This window comes from Jaculus jaculus, chromosome X, assembly GCF_020740685.1.
Source record: "Jaculus jaculus isolate mJacJac1 chromosome X, mJacJac1.mat.Y.cur, whole genome shotgun sequence".
In the NCBI taxonomy this organism is placed as follows: domain Eukaryota; kingdom Metazoa; phylum Chordata; class Mammalia; order Rodentia; family Dipodidae; genus Jaculus; species Jaculus jaculus.
The window spans coordinates 66,194,876-66,202,576 of NC_059125.1; the positions used below are offsets into that span (position 1 = coordinate 66,194,876).

The window sequence follows — 7,701 nt, forward strand, 5'->3', positions numbered from 1 at the left end:
TCTCTTGCCTGGAAACTAACCACATGTCTGCAATGAAAGATTTTCCAGAGTCATGTCCACTGCTTGCAGAGCCTTCCTGCAGCCTTAGGTCTCAACTGTTTGGGATCCATCTGAGCTCTGGTTTAGGTATCATGGAGACTGTCCCTTCAGGTAGAACACAGACAAGTTAGAATATAACATATTTGACCTGCCCAGATCTTTCTGCTTCCCCAAATGCTACTGGGAGTCAGGCAACTGCTTCCCCCAATTGCGCTGCAATGAACCAGAGATGAGGCAAGGGCCAGTAAAAATTTCACACATTTCCCGCTATTTTATTTTATGCTATGCTTTTCTTATTATCATTAAGGAGAATCCACTTTCTTGATCACTGTGAAATCTGAATGCACAACCAAGAGTCCCAGAGGCAACTGTACACTAACGCTACGCTTTCTGGTTATAATTACTGTCATCTCTGTTGACCTCAGCTGAAATCCTGGACTTGTAAAGCCTCCCTCAATTTCGATCCTATTCTTAAGAACGTCACAATCAATGATGAAGGAGGATTTTTCCAAGGTAAGGATAACTTTGCAGAGAAACAAATCTTCCATTTTACTTGTGAGGCAAATAACAGTCCAAACTACAGGCGTTGTTCGGACCTCAGTTTATGCTTTCATTTTCATGGAGCATTTGTTCAAAGATAATAGTTTTGAGCTGATTTCTCAGTTTCCTGTAGAATTAATTAGATTTTTGTTATGGTTGTTTTTTAATCCTGAGTGACAAAAACTATTGAACTTCCTACTCCACCAACTTGTTGATGTCTACATCCTTTAAGGCTTATTTTTGTTGTTGGTTTTTTTTTTTTTTTTTTCGAGGTAGGGTCTCACTCTAGCCCATGCTGACCTACAATTCACTATGGAGTCTCAGGGTGGCCTTGAACTCATGGTGATCCTCCTGCCTCTGCCTCCTGAGTGCTGGGATTAAAGGCGTGCACCACCATGCCCAGCCCTTTGTTGTACCTTTATTTGTGCACCCTGGTGTCTTTGGGGACTGCAAACCAAACACTTGTGCCCTTTTTTTGTTTTCCCTGCTTTGTATGTGGCAGATAAGGAAGTGAACTCAAGGGCAAGTTTTGCAAGCAAAAGCCTTTAATTGCTGATCCAACTATCTCCTCAGCCCCCAATACTTACCTTATAGTTTTTTTTCTTTTATTTATTTATTTTTTTATTTTCACAATTTTTATTAACATTTTCCATAATTATAAAAAATATCCCATGGTAATACCTCCCCCCCTGCACTTTCCCCTTTGAAATTCCATTTTCCATCATATTACTTCCCCATCTCAATCATTGTACTTACATACATAAAATATCAACCTATTAAGTACCCTCCGCCCTTCCTTTCTCTTCCCTTTATATCTCCTCTTTAAGTTACTGGCCTCTGCTAGTAAGTATTTTCCTTCTCACGCAGAAGCCCAATCATCTGAAGCTAGGATCCACATACGAGGGAGAACATGTGGCGCTTGGCTTTCTGGGCCTGGGTTACCTCATTTAGTATAATCCTTTCCAGAAAAGTTTTTTTCTTTATTTATGAGATGTATATATATAGAGAGAGCTAGTTAGTTAGTAGAAAGAATGATCCTGCAAGGACCTTTAGCCACTGCAAATGAACTCCAGATGTATGCACCATTTTGTGCACATGGTTACTTGGGTGCTGGAGAGTCAGATCCAGGTCCTTAAGCTTTGCAGGCAAGCGTCGTAACCGCTGAGTCATCTCTCCAGTACCAATGATTTCTTTAATATGTAAAAGAAGGGCTGGAGAGATGGCTTAGCGGTTAAGGCGTTTGCCTGCAAAGCCAAAGGATCCTGGTTCGACTTTTCAAGACCCATGTACGCCAAATGCACAAGGGGGTGCATGCATCTGGAGTTTGTTTGCAGGGGCTAGAGGCCCTGGAGCACCCATTCTCTCCCCCTCCCTCTGTCTGCCTCTTTCTCTCAAATAAATAAATAAATAAATAAATAAATAAATAAATAAATAAATAAATAAATAATATATAGAGAGCTAGGATCCACATATGAGGGAGAACATGTGGCACTTGGCTTTCTGGGCCTGGGTTACCTCATTTAGTATAATCCTTTCCAGGTCCATCCATTTTTCTGCAAATTTCATAACTTCATTTTTCTTTACCGCTGAGTAGAACTCCATTGTATAAATGTGCCACATCCTCATTATCCACTCATCAGTTAAGGGACATCTAGGCTGGTTCCATTTCCCAGCTATTATAAAGGCCTAGGCATTTTTTATGTACAATGCCTCTCCCATTGTAAATTTTCTTCATAATTTTCCATTTATCCAAAATTCATATCCTATACTAGCAAAATTTTGCCTACTGAAAATTTACCGTTATTCAGGGTACACTGGTACTGTTCTAGGGATCCAGAAATGTTCCGTTTTCCCTAGCCCGTCAAGTCTCTGATTATCTCCAGCACCTTCTCTGTTAATTAGTAGCCGCTTCCGCGTGCTGTCAGCCCTTGCTCCCCTCTCATTACCAGAGGTGGCAGGAGAGATCGGCCCCTTACCAGATCTGCTGGGTAAGCAGCCATCTGAAAACAAGTGGTGGTAGAGTCGCGTGGCTCTAGCGCTCCTCTGCGCCAGAGGTACTCTCCACACTCCACACAGGACACCGGTGGTGCTCCCTGGCAGTGCCAATCACATTCTCTAATCGCATTCTCCGATCGCATTTTCTAATTGCATTCTCCAATCACATTCTCCAATCACATTCTCCCATCGCATTCTCCGATCGCATTCTCTAATTGAATTCTCCGATCACATTCTCAGATCGCATTTCCAATCGCATTCTCCGGGGTGACATTCTCCAATCGCATTCTCCCGGGTGCCTGAGATCATGGTGCACCTCGTGGCTGCCAGACTGCTCGCTGGAACCCTGGAACCACACTCGCAGCCTTCCGAGCGCTCTCAGGTACTCGTGATCCCCCCACACCCTTAGCTCGTGGACCCCACGTTCTCTCCGCGGACGGCTCTCCATGTTTCACGCTTGCGGAGGCACCTGTGCTCGCGCTCTCGGTGGTAGGGTTTGGGCGCTGGAGTTCCCGGTTCTTGCTGCGCGCTGAGCGGTCTGAACTCACGGCTCTGGGGAAAGGCGGCTGCCATAAGCGCCTGATGGAGCGAGGTCTGGGGACTCGCGTGGCAGTGCCCGGATTCCTGCTCTCCGTCTCTGGTGGTACCCACACACTGCCTGTGCCGTGTTTATATTTTTAATGATATATTCGGAGGAATAGCATTTAAATTTGGTGAAGTCCGGATCAGCCATATTGTCTCTTAACCACGTGTCTTTCTTACTTATAAAGGTTTTATGTATAAAAGTTTTTTTTTTTTTTTCGTAGCACGTGTCCTTGTCTTTGAACTGATGGACAAAGACTTAAAGACAGGTGCAAAAATAAATCTTCTTTTGCAACTCAGAGCTTATTGTTAAATATGAGCTTTGATGCATATAAGAAGTAATATGGGGCTGGAGAGATGGCTTAGCGGTTAAACGTTTGCCTGTGAAGTCTGAGGACCCCAGGACCCATTTTCACCAGACGCACAAGGGGGCACATGCGTCTGGAGTTGTTTGCAGTGGCCGGAGACCCTGCCTCACCCATTCTCTCTCTCTCTCTGCCTTTTTCTCTCTCTGCCTCTTTCTCTCCGCCTGTCGCTCTCAAATAAATAAATAAAAATAAACCAAAAAATGTCTTTAAAAAAAGGAATATGTTACAGACATCTCAAAATAATGCAATCAATAAGGTTGGTTATAAGAATAGGGTTGATTTTCTTGTTTTGTTTTGTTTTCTGAAGTAGAGTCCCGCTCTAACTCAGGCTGACCTGGAATGCCCTATGTACTCCCAGGGTGGCCTGGAACTCATGGCAATCCTCCTGGAATTAAAGGCGTGTGCCATTACGCCCGGCTTAGAGTTGATATTTTTAATATTTTTATTTATTTATTATTTTATTTATTTATTTGAGAGCGACAGAAAGAGGGAAAGAGATAGAGAGAGAATGGGTGCGCCAGGGCCTCCAGCCACTGGCTTTCTGGGCCTGAGTTATCTCACTAAGTATAATACTTTACAGATTCATCCGTTTCCCTGTTTGTTTGTTTTTTTTTCAAGATGAGGTTTCACTCTAGCCCAGGCTGTATTATTCACTGCTATCCTCTGAGTGCTGGAATTAAAGGCATGTGACACCATGCCCAGCAAATAGTTTCTTTTTTATGTATATCAACCTTGTTCCTCTTAGATCGTGAATGTAGTCTGTTTTCTACCAAGAATTTGGTAGTTGTACTAGAAAACAATGTGCATTTTTTTTTTACGCCTAACCTATTGGGATAGTCTAATTGCATGCCACTAACACAGAATTAAAAGATGAGGAATGAGAGTAGATGTTAACTCTTGGTTGAATAACTTAACCAAGCTAAAGCACAGATTAGCTAAATCTGACAAAAATCAGTGAAATAACTTGAGAATGTCTTGTAACTAATATTCAGTTGACTAAGAAAGGCCCTTGAAGTTGAGACCTAGAATTTTGGCTCCATATTCTGTTTATGTCTGGGGCATATGAAAAGCACATGTCTGGTATAATTAAAATTCACAGGTAATTCAAGTACATTTTAAATCCAGTGGCATCAACTCTTTACTACCCTGTGTATGTTGGGGGAGGAGCTCAAGAAGTAGTCTATATCTGCAGATTCATAGTTCATAATACCATAGGCACACCACATACCTTGCCCTATTATATTTAGTGTGCCCAGATCAGCCAAAGGTCACCAGTCTTAGAGCTAACTCAAGAATAAGTCCAGTTTAGAAAAAAAGGAAAATAAAATTTCAGTTTTAAATTTTTTTGTTTTTGTTTTTTGAGGTAGCTCAGGCTGACCTGGAATTCACTATGTAGTCTCGGTGGCCTCAAAGTCACGATGAACCCCTACCTCTGCCTCCCAAGTGCTGGGATTAAAGGCCCGGCTAGTTTTAAATGTGGAGAGATGGCTAAACGGTTTGCTTGCAAAGCCAAAGGATCCCAGTTAGACTGTCCAGAACCCCTGTAAGCCTGATGCACAAGGGGCGCATGCATCTGGTGTTTGTCTGCAGTGACTGTAGACCCATTCCCTCCCTCTCTCTGCCTCTCTTTCTCTCTCTCTCTTTAAAAAAAAAGCAAATCCTTAAATTTGGAAGCAAGGAAGGATTTGGAAATTATCAGTTTTGTAAGGCCTATACAAATTTCTACCCATATTAATAGGCAAACAGATCTATGAGTAGACTATATTAATATTGTTGCCTTTAAGATAGGAAGATTTGGGCTGGAGAGAGAGAGGGCTTAGCAGTTAAGGCATTTGCTTGCAAAGCCAAAGGACCTCAATTCAATTCCCCAGAACCCACATAAGCCAGATGCATGTATGTGTCTGGAGTTCATTTGAAGTGTCTGGAGGCCCTGGAGCATACATTCCCTGTGTGTGTGTCTGCCTCTTTCTCGCTCTCTCAAATAAATAAATAAAATTTAAAAAATTAAAACAGAAAAGATGGGAAGGTTCTCCTATATTATATAGTGATCCCTGGGTCCTTAGACATGAAAGAGGGAGTCTGATGATTTCATAGATCTGCTTTAATCCCCAAGTTTGTGGCTATTTATTACAGCAGCAGTATATATATAATGGCCTTGTGATTCTAGAGCTTTGTATTTGTATCTTTTCACAAGAAATTAGACATACAGCTAGAAAATAATAGGATAGGCTAATACATAATGCATGCAACCTGTCTTTTACAACTTCTGCTTATATTGCTGTAACAAACAACCAGACTGACTAAACAACAGTCAGTTACTTTTTCCTAGATCTGGAGGCTAGACGTCTAGAAGTCTAAAATGGAGGTGCCATCAGGCTTAGTTTCTGGTCATATCTTTATTCCTACTTTCCTGACTGGAAAATGGCTGCCTTCTTGCTGAACCTTCACAGTAATCTTTGCCCTTAGCACAAATAGAAGTTTGATGTCCTATTCCTCTTTAAGAACACTAGTCCTATTAAATTAGGGCCACCTCTTTCTGACTGAATAGAATTGGGATTACCATTTAGGACTCCTCCCAATTTGGGAGCTTTCTGCTTTACTTTCTCTCCTAAAACAAATCTTGCTTAACTTAAAAAAAAAAAAAAAAAAGAAATTAATCCCAAAAGGTCTGATGAACAGTGCAATGTAAGTAGGGTCATCTGTTGAAACTCCATAGACTGTCTACTTTAAAATAGCCCACATATTTGGTATGGTAGCTCATACCTGTAATCTCATTACTCAAGAGGCTGAAGCAGGAGGATTGCTGTGAGTTCGAGGTCAGCCTGGCTTATAGAGTAAGACCTGGATTTAAAATAAATAATAAAATAGTAAGCATATGAAACCTTACAATTGACATATTTACAAAAGCATAATTTTATGTATAAATCCACATATAAAATGGTCAGTGCTCATAGCAAATAACAAAAACTCAGTCTATGAGTTAGCCATGGTTAAAATACAAGTTCTCTAACAGCAAGGTTCAAATTTGATTCTTTTTTTTTGTTCTTTTCTTTGAGAGACAGAAACAGAAAGATAATTAAACGCAAGAAGCTTTCGCCACCTAGTGGGCACGTGTGACCTTGCAGTTGCCTCACCTTTTTGTGTCTGGTGTGGGACATAAGAGAGTCAAACATGGGTCTTTAGGCTTCACATGCAAGCGCCTTAACCACTATGCCACCTCTGCAGCCCCAGATTTGATTCTTTTTAACTGGATATCCTAGCAGAGTCTCTAGTGCTTGACAATGTTTGCCACTTCTGACTTTCCATTTTCACAGATATTAGGTACCTAATGAAATAACCCATTTTCTCTAATTCTACCAACACACTAAGTACTCAAATTATTCTCACACTGAATAACATTCACCCTGAAAATCAAATGGAGAGAGTGAATATGATAAACAGATACATCCTATTTCTCCTGAAGCTATTCTCATGCTACCATGAAGTCTCTTCACTAGTTTTATGTAGATTTGCCACTGGAGTGCATATGCTGGGCCAGTTCTGATTTCCCAAAGATGTTAAAGATTTAACCAAAAAAAAAAAAAAAAACCAAGAAAGAAAGAAAGAAATGCTTAGACTTGACTCCGACTTGTTTGCAGTACCTGTATATTATTTCTTTTTTCTTTTAAAATTTTTATTTATTTATGTGAGAGCGACAGAGAGAGAAAGAGGCAGAGAGAGAGAGAGAAAAAAAAAAAGAGAATGGGCATGCCAGGGCTTCCAGCCACTGCAAACGAACTGCAGACACGTGCGCCCCCTTGTGCATCTAACTAACGTGGGTCCTGGGGAACTGAGCCTTGAACCAGGGTCTTTAGGCTTCCCAGACAAGCACTTAACTGACAAGCCATCTCTCCAGCCCTCTATTATTTCTTAACTGGCTTGTAGATAACACTGTTGCTTTTGTCATTAGCTTCTAACTTTAGCACCAAGGGAATAGATTTCAGGTAAAACATCCCTTTCCCCTGACCCACTGGCCAGAACTGAAGGTCCTATTTTAACTGAGCATATTATCATTACGGATATTTCTTTCTTTTTTTCTTTTTTCTTTTCTTTTCTCTTTTTTTTTTTTTTTTTTAAGTGAAGGGGGGCTTGGAGCTCACAGCAGTCTTTGTACCTCAGCCTTCCAATACTGGCATTA

The 7,701-nt window shown here is 41.1% G+C and overlaps 1 long non-coding RNA gene and 1 other non-coding gene across 3 annotated transcripts in view; both read left to right on the forward strand.

Moving 5' to 3' along the window:
• The first annotated feature begins 2,823 nt into the window (after nt 1-2,823).
• The window catches only part of LOC123456689, a 32,483-nt gene continuing 27,605 nt past the window's right edge, over nt 2,824-7,701 (forward strand). For both annotated transcript variants that reach the window (XR_006634623.1, XR_006634622.1), the window contains exon 1: nt 2,824-2,956. This is a non-coding gene — a long non-coding RNA (uncharacterized LOC123456689). The remainder of the gene's footprint in view (nt 2,957-7,701) is intronic.
• On the forward strand, nt 3,379-3,502 carry LOC123456978. Its single transcript, XR_006634833.1, has one exon. It is a non-coding gene; the product is annotated as a small nucleolar RNA SNORA40 (small nucleolar RNA).